This window comes from Phocoena phocoena, chromosome 4, assembly GCF_963924675.1.
Source record: "Phocoena phocoena chromosome 4, mPhoPho1.1, whole genome shotgun sequence".
In the NCBI taxonomy this organism is placed as follows: domain Eukaryota; kingdom Metazoa; phylum Chordata; class Mammalia; order Artiodactyla; family Phocoenidae; genus Phocoena; species Phocoena phocoena.
The window spans coordinates 95,420,522-95,437,536 of record NC_089222.1 but is presented as its reverse complement, the minus strand read 5'-3'; positions in this window follow the sequence as shown (position 1 = coordinate 95,437,536).

The following is a 17,015-nucleotide window of genomic DNA, read 5'->3' as shown; positions in this document are numbered from 1 at the left end:
TAGGTTGTCCAATTTGTTGTCATGTAACTGTTCATAATACTCTCTCTCTCATTTGGTATCTCTGTGGTATTGCTTGTTATTTCTTCTCTTTCATTTCTTATTTTATCTGTGTCCTGTCTCTTTTCTTCTTGATGAGCCTGGCTAAAGGTTTATCAATTTTGTTTATCTTTAAAAAAAAAAAAAAAAAAAACTCCTGGTTTCATTGATCATTTCTATTCTATTTTTGGTCTCTATTTTATTTATTTCCTCTCTGATCTTTATTATTTTCTTCCTTCTGCTTACTTTGGGCTTGGTTTGTTCTTCTTTTTCTAATTCCTTTATATGGAAGGTTTGGTTGTTCATTTGAGATTTTCTTGTTTCTTGATGTAGGCCTATACTGTTATAAACTTCCCTCTTAAAACTGCTTTTGCTGCATCCCACAGACTTGGGAAATTTCTTTTCATTTTCATTTATCTTGAGGTATTTTCTGTTTTCCTCTTTGCTTTTTTGTTGTTCAGTCTCCATGTGTTTGTGCTTTTCCTATTTTTCTTTCTGTAATTGATTTCTAGTTTCATACCATTGTGGTCAGAAAAAAAGCTTAATATTATTTCTATTTCCTTAAATTTGTTGAGACTTGTTTTGTAGCCTAGCATGTGATCTATCCTAAAGAATGCTCCATGTGTACTTGAAAAGAATGTGTATTCTGCTGTGTTTGGATGGAAATTCTGTAGATATCTATTACATCCAATTTTTATGCTGTCATTGGAGACCACAGTTGCCTTATTGATTTTCTGTCTAGATGATCTGTCCATTGGTATAACTAGGTTGTTAAAAGTCCCCTACTATTATTATATTGTTGTCAATTCTCCTTTTATGTCTATTTATATTTGCTTTATATATTTAGGTACTCCTGTGTTGGGTGTATATATGTTAATGAGTATAGTATCCTCTTCTTGTATTGATCACTTTTATCATTATATAATTCCATCTTTGTATTTTGTTACAGGCCTTTGTTTTAAGTGTATTTTGTCTCATACTAGTATTGCTACTCCCACTTTCTTGTTGCTTCCATTTGCATGAAATATCTTTTTCCATCCTTTCACTTTCAGTCCGTGTGTCTTTAGTTCTGAAGTGAGTCTCTTATAAACAGCAGGCACATAGATCTTGATTTATCCAATCAGCCATTCTATGTCTTTTGATTGGAGCATTTAGTTCATTGACATTTAAAACAATTATTGATAGGTATATACTTCTTGCCATTATATTACTTGTTTTCCAGTTATTTTGTGGGTCATCCCTGTTCTTTTCTTCTTCTTCTAGTTATTTCCCTGGTAGATTGATGATTTTCTTTAGTGGTATGTTTGTGTTCCTTTCTCTCTTGTTTTTGTGTATCTATTGTAGGTTTTTGATTTGTGGCTACCATGGGGTTCATATATGCTCACCTATATCTGTCTTAAACAGGTAATCCTTTAAGTTCAAACAAATTCTAAAAGATCTACACTTTTTACTCCTTTCCCCAGCATTTTGTGTTTTTGATGTCATATTTTACATATTCATGTTTTTCCCTTTGAGGTTACTGTAATTATACTTGATTTTTAAATTTTTCTGTCTTTTAATCTTGATACTCACTTATAAGTGGTTGATTCTCAGCCCTTACTATACATTTGCCTTTACCTGTGGGACTTTTCCTTTCTTATAGATATTTATTTATTCTTATAGCCTTTTCTTTTCCACTTAGAGAAGACCTTACAACATTTCTTTTAGAGTTGGTTTAGTATTATTAATTGTTTTCGTTTTTGCTTGTCTGAGAAGATCTTTCTCTCTCCTTCAATTCTTGCTGGATAGAGTATCCTAGTCTGCAGGTTTGTTCCTTTCAGCACCTTAAAAATATCATGCCACTCCCTTCTGGCCTGCAAACTTTCTGCAGAAAAGTCAGCTGATAGCCTTATGGAAGTTCCCTTGTATATGACTTTATGTTTTTCTCTTGCTGACTTTAGAATTCTCTCATCTTTAAGTTTTGCTATTTTAATTATGATATATCTTGGTGTGGTCGGTTTGGGTTTATCTTGTTTGGGACCCTCTGAGATTCCTCTGCCTGGATATATGTTTCCTTCTTCAGGATTGGGAAGTTTCCAGCCATAATTTTATTAAATACATTTTTGATACCCTTCTATCTCTCTTCTCCTTTTGGAACACTTATAATGCAAATGTTGGTACACTTGATGTTGTCCCCAAAATCTTTCAACTGTTTTCATCTTTTTTTTTAATTTTCCTTGCGGTACTTGGGCCTCTCACTGTTGTGGCCTCTCCCGTTGTGGAGCACAGGCTCTGGATGCGCAGGCTCAGAGGCCATGGCTCACGGGCCCGGGTGCTCCGCGGCATGTGTGATCTTCCCGGACCAGGGCATGAACCCACGTCCCCTGCATCGGCAGGCGGACTCTCAACCACTGCACCACCAAGGAAGCCCTGTTTTCATCTTTTTAAAAATTTGTTTTCTTCTTGCTTTTCTGTTTGGGTGATTTCCATTATTCTATCTTCCAGATTATTTGTGTTCTGTATCACCTAGCCTGCTCTTTGTTCCTTCTAGCGTTTTTCATTTCAGTTATCATATTCTTCAGTTCTGACTGGTTCTTTTTTATATTTTCTACTTCCTTTTTAAAATTCTCACTGTGTTCCTCTATTCTTTTCCCTCATTCAGTTAGCATTCTTATTATTAATGCATTGAATTCTTTATCTGGTAAATTGTTTCATTAATTGTTTTTCAGGGGTTTTCTTTTGCTCTTTCAATTGAGACAAATTCTTCTGTCTCCTCATTTTACTTACCTTTCTCTATCTCTGTAAAATTAAGTAAAACAGTTACCTATGGCCGTCTTGAAAGGGTGTCCTTATGTGGGCGTGTCTCCATACGGTCTGTGTGTGTCCAATGGCTTTGGTGGGAGAGCTGGATTTGACTTGAACACAAGTCATATTTTTCATCAGGATGTGCTGACAGCTATCACCTCGGTAGGAGGTGGGGCTGGAGAAGGAGGGGCTAAAGCCAGAGCCAAGTGAGGTGGGGTTTTCCCTCTGCTTAGTAGCTGTCACTTCCTTACTGCAGTCAGGGTCAAGTCACAAGTTGCTGGAGCAAAATCCCTAGGGTCAGGTCCAAGTTGGCTCAGTGTCTTTTCAGTGTGGGCTCTTCCTCCACCAAGTACTGGCACCCTTAACTCAGAGGGGAGCAGTGCTGGAGTCAGAGAGACCGGTGTGGGTATTTGGCAATTGTTGGGATGTGCGCTGTGGTGGTTTAGCCACCATCAGAGATCCAGACTGCCTCTGATGTGCTCCCTGTGCAATCACCAGTAATGGCTGCTCCTCTCCCTGTTTAGACATTGTCATAGCTCTCACAACTCAGCATTTTCCTAGGTTGCTGCTGCGACTCTAGGCAAGTAGTGATCGAATATTATCTTGGCTCAGGCTGGTGCATGCGCTGGGGTGCATGCAGGAAACAAGTCAGCCAGCTGCATGGTTTCAGTCTGCCCTTTCTTTCCTGCTTCAGGAGCTAGCAAGTGTTCATGAGTTCCCCATGAGTGGAGTTTAGGCTTCCCACAACCCTGCTGTTAGGCCCACTGGCCCTCCAACCAGTCACAGGGGCTCATCTTCCTTTTGTTGGACAACAGGGCTGGGGCACCCAATATGTGACTTGAACCACTCACTCGCCAGGGAGGGTCTCTTCATGTACTTCCCTTTTCCTCTGAGTCCCCTCCTGGGGGAACAGGTACCAATCTGATTGCTCCTTTTCCCTTGCCATCTGATTCCATGTTTATCTTTCTTACAGCCTTGGTTGTACAGAAATCTTTCTCCTAGTCTCCAGTTAGTTTTCAGTGAGAATTGGTCCACATGTAGATGTAGTTTTGGTGTGTTCATAGAGGGAGGTGAGTTCCATGTCTTCCTACCTCACCGTGATTCAAGTGCCATCATTATAAAAATTTTTATGGTATATATTATTACTATCATATTCATAATACAGCATTGGAAACATTGTTTACAGTTTTTTGACAAAAAACGCTTAAGTGTGATGGTAGGCTGGTATGCATTTTCTCCAATTACGAGAGAGAGGCATACTGTACATAACGTAATTATTTGAAAGCAAAATTAAAAAAAACAGTAAGAAAACTAACACATTATTAATTTTATACTAAGTATCACTTACCTTATACCTATGTAAGTATAGGCTATCCACTTTAGTACAGGTCTTGTACACAATGTTCTACACAATGAATACTTAAGCGATGATAATGATGATGACATAAAAATGTCTCATACAGTACTTGCCATACAGTTATTATACTTTCACACAAAGACTCACACACATACATAATAGATAAATTTATTAACTGTATGACATGATGATTATTTACTATTCATTAAGTACAAGTGGATCATCATAAAGGTCTTCTTCTTCATGGCTTCCACGTTAAATAGGCTGAGGAGGAGGAGAGAGAGGAGGGGTTGGTCTTGCTATCTCAGAGGTGGGAGAGGTGGAAGAGGTGGAGAAGGTGGAAGAGGGGGCTAGAGAGGCAGGCACACTTAGTGTAACTTTATGGAAATACATCATAATTTCTATCTTACACTTTTTCTTTTTTGTTTTTCTATATGGTTTCTATATGGTACCAATCCTTCTCCCACCATTTCCTTTAGTTTCAGTGCATGAATCATAGAAGTGTCCATGTCATAAAAGAAGTCAAAAGGAGTCTTGAAAAATTAGAACCCTTCTGCCAGATTTTCTACTGTCAATTTTTTCTGGCACTGTTTCTTCTCCATCTTCTTCCTCATCATCTGGCACTGGTTCAGGAGCACTCATATCCATAAAACTGTCTTCTGTTAATTCCTCTGGTGTGGTATCGATTAGCTTTTGAATTTCTCCAAAATCCATATCTTGAAACCCTTCACCACCACTCCCACTCTTTTTGCCATATCCACAGTCTCTTTCATGATTTCCTTGATTGACTTTGTTGTAAATCCTGTGAAGTCACACACAACATCTGGACATAGTCTTCTCTAGTAGGAACTTATTGCTTTGAGATTGATGGCTTTCACAGCTTTTTAAATAACAAGACGACATCTTCAATGGTGTAATCCTTCAAGATTTTCATGATGTTCTCTCTATCAGGGTTCTTTTCCGTAGTGTTAACAGTCCTTTCCATACAGTACCATGTGTAATGAGCCTTAAAAGTCCTTATAATGTCCTACGTATAGGCTGAATTAGAAACTTTGTGTTTGGGGGCCCAAACACTCTGTCCCTTACACTTGCTCAAAAAACTCATTTCTTAATAATTACCTGCACAGAAGCCTTTTACTCAGTTTGTTTTTAAGGAAATCTAGCCTAAAGGAATAAATAAAATAGATATGGTCTCTACCCACATTGCATTTTGTCTAGTTGAGGAAACATATAAAGCTGATAATCACTTGAATAATTAACCATTAAAATAGTGATGATGGTTATGAAGGAAAGTATAAAATGCTACTAGCATATAAATTAGGTGGACTTTTCAGGAAAGGCCCTTTAATGAAGTGATATATAAGATGAAAACTGAGGAATTATCTGGAGTTAGCCATGTAAAGGCCTGGAGCATGAGCTGTTGAGTAACACAGAAAGGGGTGTCTAGCTGAAACAATGAAAGCAAACAGGACAAGTAATATAAGTGCAGAAGGGGGCAAGGGCCAGATAATGGAGAGCCACATAGGCCATATTATAGGTATTAAATTTTATTTTAAATACAGTGAGACAATCTGAAAGGTTTTGAACAAGAGAGTATATAAAACTGTGTTTGTAGTTGACTATAGCCAAAATTCGAGAAGACAAGAGTGGAATCATAAAGAATAATGCTGGAGAAGGCTAAAAGTGAAACATGGTTGTAGAGAATGTCAAGGGTTGACTTCTACAAAATTACTGTACAATATGCAAAAATAAGGTAATTGAACTAAAGACATTCAATTGTAGAAAATATATGTAAGTTTATATTTATCATACCATGGTGTATATAACCATGTAAATATTTATGATATTATATCATAATATATAATATATCATAAGGGTTCCACTATAGAAATGGAACAAGATATATATATATATATATATATATATATATATATATATATATATACACACATATACATGTGGCCAGAAATTGGTGTATGTAATTGTGGGGACTATTCAGGCAAGTCTAAAATCCATAATGTGGGCAGTCAGGCTGGACACTCTTAGGCAGGAGCTGATGCAGCAGTCCACAGGTGGAATTTTATTCTTCCTCTCTTAAACTTCATTCTCCTCTTAAAGTCTTTCAACTAATTGGATCAGGCCTACCCAGATTATCAAGGATAATATCCTTTACTTAAGGATCCATTTACTGATTGTAATGTTAATCACACCTACAAAGTTCCTTCACAACAACTATGAACCATGTGACTAAATAACTGGGGACTACAGCCTAGCCTAGTTAACACATAAAACAGACCATCACAACATCTAAATTTTATTTTCAGGATTTTATCTGTTCATACCCCGTAAAACCATATTTTATCCTCTGACATAGAAAATTTAGACAAAAACATGGTGCACTTTCAACTTACATGACTATTTAAAGCAACATTTCCAGAAGAGTTTTTCTTATATTTGCATGACATTAAACAGGAGTGCTAGTTAAAAATGCAGACGCCTTGACTTTTTGAATGATATTCTCTCTGGTGTACACTCAAGAGTTTTCATTTTAAACAAGTTGTCCAGGTGATACTTTTACAAAATAAAGGCTTGAAAACTATTTAACCTAAAGACAGCTGAAAAGAATGTTCCTCAGTACCAATTCTATAATTGTGACTAGTATTGCAATGTCTTATATATAACCTTAATTTGGATTGCTAAGGTTCTTACTTTATGTATAATAAAGTGATTCATTATATATTCTCATATATTCCCTATGAGAGTTGAAATTAACCAGTATTTCCAGATGGCAGTTTAGCAGTCTATATCCAACTTAAAAATAGTTAGTTATAACATTTGACCTAGTAATTGCAGGAACTTATCACATAAAAATAATTGAAAATATGTTCAAATCATATTATCAAAAGCAGCAAAAATTAAAAAGCAATGTCATGAATAATATAAAACTGATTAGGTAAATTAAAATCTATCTATACTATATTTTAATCAAAATTATGTTTGTGAAATTTTAATGACATGGGAAAATGTTTCGTCTAAAATATAACTTAAAAAATGATATGACTTTGTAGATGATTTAATTATGTACAAATATACAGCCCCAAGCCTAAAAATAAAAATTGGGAGTAAATATCACAATTGTAAATAAAGATTTACAATGGAGAAAGAATAGTCTCTTCAACAAATGTTGTTGGGAAAACTTGATATCCACATGCAAAAAAATTAAATTGGTATTTTGTACTTCAAAATTTGTTGAAGGTCAATATCCTGTTAAATGCTGTTACCACAAGGAAAACAACAAACAAGGGGATATAAGGAAACTCTTGGACATGTTGGATATGTCCATGGCTTTGTGGTTTGCATATGTCTAAATTTATTAAATTGTGCACTTTAAACATAAGCAATTCTTGGTATATCAATTATACTTTAGTAAAGTCCTATTTAAAATAAAAAATCAGCAGAAAAGACTTTATTGTAATTTTACCTAAATACAAAATAATAAATATAGATACCATAATTTTAGATTATTTAGATATTTATCTTCTCTCTTAATTCTCTCTTCTTTCTCTTTCTCACACTTATATACATTCTTATTCACTGAATTTTTTCCATGCATTTTTCAGTCAAAAGATTGCTCTGAATATATATACATAATATCCCTGAAAAAAACATTTATCTCTTATGACTTCAGGAGCAATGGAATAATTTAGTAGAAAAACATTTCTATTCTAAAAAACAATTTCTGAGTAGAATGAACCAACCTGAACTCTGAATACAATTTTTCTAAATATTGGGAACATGCAATCAGTGTAAAGAAGTCCTGAGGTAATTGCACTTGAGAATTTACTTTAGTTACATAATATACACTCCATTTTATAAATATTTTCCTAATGGGATTTGGCACATTTATCAATCAGTTGTAGTTATTACACATCAGGGTAAATCACAAGGACATGTAGATCAACTAGTTTGAACCAATTTGGTTATCTTAATATGTCTAGATCTGTGCTATAACAATATGGTAATCAATATGCACATGTGTTTTTTTAAATTTAAAATAACTGAAATTTAATTAAATAGTTTAGTTCCTCAGTGCCACTGGACATATTTCAAGTTCTCAATGGCCACATATTACTTGCAAGTACAGTATTGGACAGCGCAGATATAGACTATTTCCATCATCAGAGAAAATACTATTGGAAAGCACTGTTCTTGAACTTTTATGATAAAATTACTTCAAATAAAAACTTTTCAAAATATTCCTGAATTATTGTAGAGCTGCATTAAATGTATATTTAAATGTAGTTGAAACAAATTAGATTTCTAAACTGTCCTTGTTTGCTCTCAAATCCATATAACATCCTTCCCCCTTTTCGCTATGTAAGTCAGAGAACTGCATTTAGCAGGGTCTCTTATCCCTTAGCATGGGGCTAGGTGTGGCCTGAACAGGAAGTTTCTTTACTTCATGGCATGACTTGCAGTGATTGCCTCTCCTCCTTTCCTCTGGCTTTCACAGTAGGTCCCTCCCTGTGTGGTTTCAGTTCTGCTATGGAGTAGAGTCTGTCTGCTAAGATTCTAGCTCCCTCTTCATAGTCCTAGCTTCTCTGTCCTAGTAACAGCCCCTCCATCTTTGTTTCTCAACTCTATGCAAATTAGCAGCTTCCTGTTTACAAGTCTCTGGGGTATCTCTGTCTCTTGTGCTTCTTAGCTCTGGGAAGTGATATGGGAACATATGTATATGTATAACTGATTCACTTTTTTATAAAGCAGAAACTAACACACCATTGTAAAGCAATTATACTCCAATAAAGATGTTAAAAAAAAAAAAGCCTATTTAACCAATTCCCTGTATTAAATCCCTCCCTTTCCTTGTCTTTGCTTTTTGAAAAAACTGGAGTCATCTCTGTTTTACTGACTAGATCCTGATTAATACATAGACTAATCCCAATAAGTCACGAATTTTTGTTTTTAATAAGCCATGTGATTTAGAATAACACATATTATACAATGTTCTCAAGGCAAAAATCACTGAATGGAAGAAAAATGAGTAGCTTAAAATAAAAGCAATCTTACTTTATTTTTACTTTATATGTTTGTTGAATAAGAAATGACTTCAAATTACTCTACTCAACAACCACAGCAACAAAATAACTGTGGTTTTCATGTTGAGTTCTAAATAGAAGTTATAATAACTAAAATTTCCCAGAAGTCATTTCTGAATCCCTTAGGGGGTCTTTCTGCTAAAGTCTCTTTCAGTGGTTCCCTTTGTGAAGAAAAAAGAGAGGTTAAGTACATGAAAAATAAAATGTGTTTTTTTAATTTTTTTTTCCATAAAGAGAGTTCTGAAATTAGTATGTTGCCTTCATGAACTTTCCAGTGGCAAACATTTGAATGTTCTCATGATTTATTTAAGAAGTCAGTCCAAGATGGAAATTGGGGATAATTACATCCCCTTAACAAAGGAGAAAAATCCTCAGAGACATTTAGAACAATGATAAAATTTTGCTTTTATTAGATGGAGTGGTTTCTAAGAAGTTTTCTAATTATATCAAGGTTTATTTTGGTTAAAAAACTCAAAGCAAATAACAGAAAAGGCTGAAAAAATCTTTTTTATTGGCAATCTGTTCCTATATTTTTCTAATATAGTGCTTATTTTCCATAAACTTTTTCTTCCAACATTTTCATATTTTTACAGTCCTAATTTCATCAAAAAATATATATTTAGATATTCCAGGACCTTGGGGTATGCTATACACCCACATGCTCATCCAGAAAAATGAATATGATCTTTTTGGATGTGTTTTCAATATCCAAATCTGTCACTATGCATAATGTTGACTTTTGATGTGACTATATATATTTTGTTATTGTTTTTAATATTCTCATTACCACTAATCAGTTACTGCTGTACTTCAAAAGCGACATTTACCAAGTTTCAGAATAAAGTATACCTTTGAACTGATTCCAAAATCTTCTGATTTTTTTTTTGTTTGTTTAAACTTATTCTAAACCATTAGTTCCAATCCTCTTAAATTATTTTCCCTCCCATACCCAACATTCATAATTGCTACATGAATGGGTCTTTGTGATATTAAATCTGTGTTGTAAGATATAAAAGCTAGTAAAGGAGTCAGAGATCTCAGCTCACATCTTGAATGTTTCTTGAGCAAATCACTAATGTTACCTCTTTCTTGACATGATGCTATAGCACTAGGTGAACACTAGAATCCTTTAGCCCTTTGGATATCTATGATTCTATACAACAACAATGCACAAAAAAGAAAAGATTAATTATAAACCCTTAGTTTTACTAAAAAACACATTTTTCTTGAGAAATTCAGGTCAATAATGATTCAAAAGAGCAGGGTGACTGAGATCATGGGCTCCAGTTAAAGATGAACTGACTTCAAATTCTCATTCTACTACTGACTTACAATGAGACTTTGAGAAATATTCTTAACCTCAGTTACCTTACATGTTTAGTGGGGATAAAAAATGTACTTCATCTTTATGTGTGTCTGTATGTATATGTGAGAGAGAGAAAGGGAAAGAGAGAGAATTAACTGAATTAAGACTTATAAAGTACTTAGAAAAGTATCTGACACAAGTAAGTGTTCAAAATTAAATAATTATAATATTACTATAATTATTCAATAAATATGAATTTGGAGCCTGTCATTTATAAGATGTTTTGCCAGTGGCCTTATGCAAATGAAAATAAGATACAGTCATTACACTTTGATTTCAATTTTCACTTAAAAAGAAACATTATATATATGGATAAATATAGAATATTCAAATATAAATATTTAGAATCTAACAGTTGGTAGAGGTATCAGAGTTATGAATATTGTTATAGTAGATCAAGGAAGAGAAGAGATAGTGATGACTTATTGTCAGGTCAGTCAAGCAAAGAAGATCTTATAGACTAAAGAAGAATCTAAACAGCTTTGAAGAATGAATGGGCTTTCATAATTAATAAGATAAATGAGAAAAGCATTTAATATGGAGAAGTAAGGAGTGTAAGCGAGTACAGCTGACATAGTGCATAGGCTTAGGGAGAGGCTATGGGAAAGTGCACTGTAACATCTGCTGTGAAATCTAACTCCCAGTAGGTCAAAACAGTAAGGTCAGAAATGCACAAGAACATCTTGAACTTTGGGAAGTGAGTTAAATACTAGGAAGCAGCAAATGCAGGAAGCAGAGTAAAAGTGATTAATTTTTTCCTTTTTGCTATTTTTTTTATCAAGATGTTTCATGCATTGCTCCTGAACACAAATAATGTTGTGATTCAAGTTATTTAGTAGTATAATCTCCAAATAGCCAGATGACCAGAACATCTGTTGGTAGTAGTTGGCTGGGGTAGACTGTTACCATTAGGAACTCTGACGAACCGAACATCCTAATAGTTATATCCTTGTTTAGTCCCCACCCACACTAACTCTGGCTTGGTCATGTGATTCGCTTTGGCCTCTGGGACATGATAATAGCAATCTAGATGTTAACAAAGGCCTATTATGAGTTTATGCATTGGGGCTTGATTTCTTGCAACACTCACATGTGAAGCCAGCTGCCATGTAGTAAAGAAATGTAAGCTAACTTTTTAGAAAGCCCACACAAGACTGAAGAAAGTTCTGAGCTACCTTCACTAAGATGTCAGATATGTAAGTAAAGCCATTTTGTATATCCCAGCCTTGACTACCTGAGTGTAACTGCATGAGCAAATTTAAGGAAGTCTAGGAGAACCTTTCAGCTGAGCACCTGTCAAATCACAGACTCATGAAAAATAATAATATGATTGTTATTTTAGTGACTAAGTTCCTGGGTGGTTTGTTACACAGTCATAGATAATAGAAACAATGGCAGAAAACTTCCAGATAACTTCTGAATATGCAAAAATTAGGGAGGTGTACAACCTGTTAAAAGTCTCAGAAGATTTTAACCAACAAACATGAGAAGGAGTCCAAGAAAGTAAACCCATCCTGTTACCAAAAAAAGATCTGTATAAAACTTTTAAAATTAAGTCAGTGAAGTAAATAAGAAATGATAATTATGGAATGCCTCTTTAATAAATGGATGGCAATAAGAGATTTATGAATGGCACATTTAGGGAAAAAATTTTGTGATTACATTTTAAAATGTCTAGTGCGCTTCTGGTTGAAGAGGCGATTTGAGCAAAACACTTTCTCTTTTTCCTAAAACTTCATTAAACTGTTAGAGGAATAAAAATATATATCCATACAAAAAGAGTATCACTAAGTTATTTCATCCAATTATGGAAGATGAAAATTGGGAAGGAAAAGTGACAGATGAAGGAAAGTGAAGAAAGCAACTTCTTAGTGGGGCATTCCAAAATAGAATGGAGCAGATCTGCCCAGCAGAACCCCATGAGCCTCTAGACCCTGAGACCACAGGCATCATGCATGACAGATATAAAGAATGAGGTTGAAAATGAAAGGACAAAGGATGTTTGTTTCATGAATTATTTTACTTTCCCACCTCCATTTACTCTTAAGTACAGAGTAAACTTGTAATCAAGTCCTCAATATAGAAAAGAATTCAGAGGCTTCTTCAGTAAAGATATTTAATTAAATTTCTTGGGGGAAGGGAGCAGCTAAAGTGAATGTTGGCATCTTGTCAATCTAGAATTTAAGGCTCCCACAGCCTTAGGGCCATAGCATACATTGTGCAGGCTATACCCTTTAGAAGATGCCTGGACAAGAAAGCAAGTGAAGGTAAAGCATCGCTCACACTCTGCTTCCTAAGCCATGTGCCAGGGCTCTTTTCAGAGGAAGGGCTGTCGTTTTTCTAATTTGCCCAAAGGCAGCTTATGGTCTAGAGGTATACCTGTTTTGAATAGTAATTTATTTCTCATCTACTCTCCTTAAGTGAATCCTACTACTGAATGGAGATTACAATCAATCAGTGCATTATCTTGTTTTTAAATATGAAATTATAGACAGAGGTTATCAGACCCTTTAAGGAAATGTAGCAAGTACAAGAGATAGAAAATATTAAAAAGAAAAAGTTAAATTCAAACACATATTTAAATAATATAAATTATATTGATATAATTAATATATATTTATACTATATAGAAAAGGGTTGAAAATATGTTGCTGCCAAAAAATAAGAAAATTCCATAATTAAGGCATAAAGGACCAAGAAAGAGCTGTTTAAGTGTACTAAAGGAAATCCCTGAAAATGCTGAGTATTAGATTGTTGGATAACAGGTGAAGTCATTGTTTTTATACTTTTCTACATTTTGCAATTTTTCTGCAACAATCATATATTTATTTTATAATCATAATTTTTTAATGGCCATCATACTTACTGACATAGAGAACACTGTACAAGCTGAGGATTTGTTGTATGTGTGCTTGTTTCTATGCAGGTGTGTATGTTTCTTTGTGTACATCTGGGATTAGTTATCAGGAGTTCATCTTTTGATAAATGAAAGTTTTGTGTGTCTCTTAGACATACAAGTAAAGATGTGAAGTAGTTACCTATATTGCATTGAATTTTTTTAACGCGTTTCTGTATTAGAGATAAAATCTTAGAAGTCATCTATTTACAGATGGCGAGTGAGGTCATGGAATTTGATGACTTCAGGGAGAATATGAAGTGAGAAGATATCTCTGGATTCTAAAGATACATCCACAAAGTTTAAACATACATTATAGATTGGGTGCCAAATATTCAAAGTTTCATATAAAATCAGTTTTATGTAAAAACAAATATTGTCTTTAGATACAGAATAACATTTTTCTCATTTCTTTTTTTCTTTTGAAACACCAAGCAGAGTGCTTGAATTAAAAAAAAAAAAAAAAAAGCTGAAATACTTAGAAATATACACCAGGTTTGAATTTGTTGGATTGACACTTAAAAAGATAGTCTTTATAAAAATTATAATTTCTTTGAGGTCTTTTGCCTAACAAATCTCAGCTTTCATTTACATGCTTAACATCTAAGTGCTCCTTAAAAATAAAATGATGTTTTACTTGTTGCCATTGTTTTCTACTTTGTATTTATACTAACCACTTTTTTAAAGAACTTAAAATGCCCTTAAGATGGAATCCAGAATAACATAATGTTATGTGGTTGGGTAAAATGACTTAACATTAACTGGATTCCAAAACATGGATGTTTCCGAAATTTCAGGACCATTTGTCAGAGTTAATATACAGAACACTGGAGCTTTTGTTTTGAGGAGCTAGAGGAGAAAATGGTTGAGAGTTTATACAATGAAGCATTATAGGTGATAAAAAAAAGACAGTTAATGAAAGCAGACTGGACTGCCCCTTAACACCATACTCTATAGTTTTCTCAAAGTATTTCAGCTTTTTTCATAAAGAAGAAATTACCTGAAATTACTTTTCAAAAGTTTAAAAGAAGCTACTCAAAAACTATCATAATTTAAAAACACATTCTTTTTCTTTCTTATTTGTAACTGGGTTCTGCCACAAATATTTTTGAAATACAAAGGACAAAAATAAACTTCCAAATCTCTATTGTGGGTAATCTATAAGAACTGGAGATGAAGTTGGTGTTATGCTGGATCTCATGTTTCCCCTGAAAGAATAGGACCAGGCCAGAATTATGTGCCTGGAAGCTGGAGCATATTTCTCCTCACACAATATCCCCCAAATATCTTCTGCATAGTTCACTAACATTTCTCCTGTGCTCTTTATGAACACCTCACAAATTTCCATTCTTGCAAATTACAAATATAGTACTGGGTACTATAATTTATGTATGCATATTTGACTCCCCTACTTGACTATAAGCACCTTAAGAAGAAATTTTGGCTTGTTCCTGGAGTTTAGCAGTTACAATGATAATTAGAAGGTACTGGAGATACATGTGCTATATGAATAAATGAATCTGAATGGATGAGAAATGGACATCATTGAATCTTGTGAAAATAACTGTTCTGCTGAAGTGTGCGGAAGAGCAGAGGTGTTCCAAATGATCTCCTCCTCACTCCTTTACCCGGGGCCAGAGGGAGGAATTGCAATATAGAAGGACAACAGAATGCCAAAGAAATTGAAAAATGACCAAACAGTAGAGTTTAAAGAGATTTTTTCAAGTTGACTTATCTTATTATCTATTTTTTTTTTTTTTCGGCATGCGGGCCTCTCACTGTTGTGACCTCTCCCGTTGTCTGGACGCGCAGGCTCAGCGGCCATGGCTCACGGGCCCAGCCGCTCCACAGCATGTGGGATCTTCCCGGACCGGGGCATGAACCTATGTCCCCTGCATCGGCAGGCGGCCTCTCAACCACTGCGCCACCAGGGAAGCCCCTATTATCTAACTTTACAGAGGATCAAGTGTTTTAAGTAACCTCCCAAATCATAGATACTTCATAGCAGAAATACAATTATAACTCTAGTTTTTAGATTCTAAAGTCCTTTTTTACATCCACAATTGCCAAACTTGTTAAACAAAGTGGCTTTTATTATTTTGCCCCTAAGTCTTAGGCTTTGAAATTCTATCACATTTCTATCAAACAAAGTGATTTTTAACTAACAAAAGGCTTTTTTGCTTTTTAGTTAAAAATAATGACAACAACAGCAATATTGCTTAATAAGACATTTTATCAGCAGGTAAAAGTAGATTCTAAAATCAGTTAATTTCTGATTTAAAAAGAAAGTGCACCTCTAGTTCATAAAATACTAAAACACTGCAATTCGTTTTAGTTTTACAAAAATATTAAGAATAGTTCAGACCTTTATGACTAATCTTGCAAAGCTTAAAAGTCCATGAATTTTGGACTGGAACTCTCTCACTATATTCTAATGCTTTGTAAATGTTACTTTCCGTCATTATGCTTCCACCATTGCCAAAATGCTGGTGAGCAAATTTCTTACACAGTATCTTATGGTTCTGACGAAGTGTTTCTACGCCATTTGGTTTTGAATAATGTGGAGTTTTAAAGTAATTATGTTCAGTGAGAGTATCAGTGAAGACTGTTCAGTGAGAATACCCAGCCAATATTCAAAGAAATTTTTATAGTGGAAACTATAATAAGTTTTCCATTATAGAACTTGTCCATTTGATGCAAAACATGAAAAATCATTGTCGTCCTAGTCTATTTTTCCAGATAAATAAATACAAGATGTGGAAAAACTCAGAGAAGAAATCATATTTTAATTAAATAGAACATTTTTTTATGTGTCACAAGGCTGGACTGGTTGATGAAGTGAGTACAAAGGATGTTGTAGGACATATATGTATGCAACATTAAAACTCCATTCTGGTCCCTATCCCTCCTTTCACATATACCCTACAATAAATGCCATTATAGTCAAATAAGCAGCAGTAAAGGTCTATGTACTATGGAATCTCTCTTATTTAAAAATACGTCTCTACATTTCTTAAGGAATTAAATTATGCTAGGTTCAGATGATATCAATTAATTAGACATTGGATATGCCAAATATTTGCCAATCTACAGACTCTCACTCTCTCTACACATTCCATCCCTAATTATCAGATGGAAAAGTAAAAGATCCACTAGAGAGAATGATTTCTTTTTTATTTGCTTGATTGTTGCTTGTCCACCCCTCCTCCCTTCACATTTTACCATACTGGGCTAAGAGTCATATAGGACAATGTATTGCTAATTAACACTAGCAATTATCTTAAATCATAGATAAATAGAAATTAAATAAGAACTAGAAATGCTACTGTATCCAACGCATACTGTATCTATGCTGCCCCAAACTCCATGCTTCAGGACCTAGGTACAACAGCTTGCTCATTTTGTCTACTAATAGCTCATAGCTGAATCCTGCTTCAGGAATTGTCCTCAACCAAAAGTCACTGCCTGCATTCAATA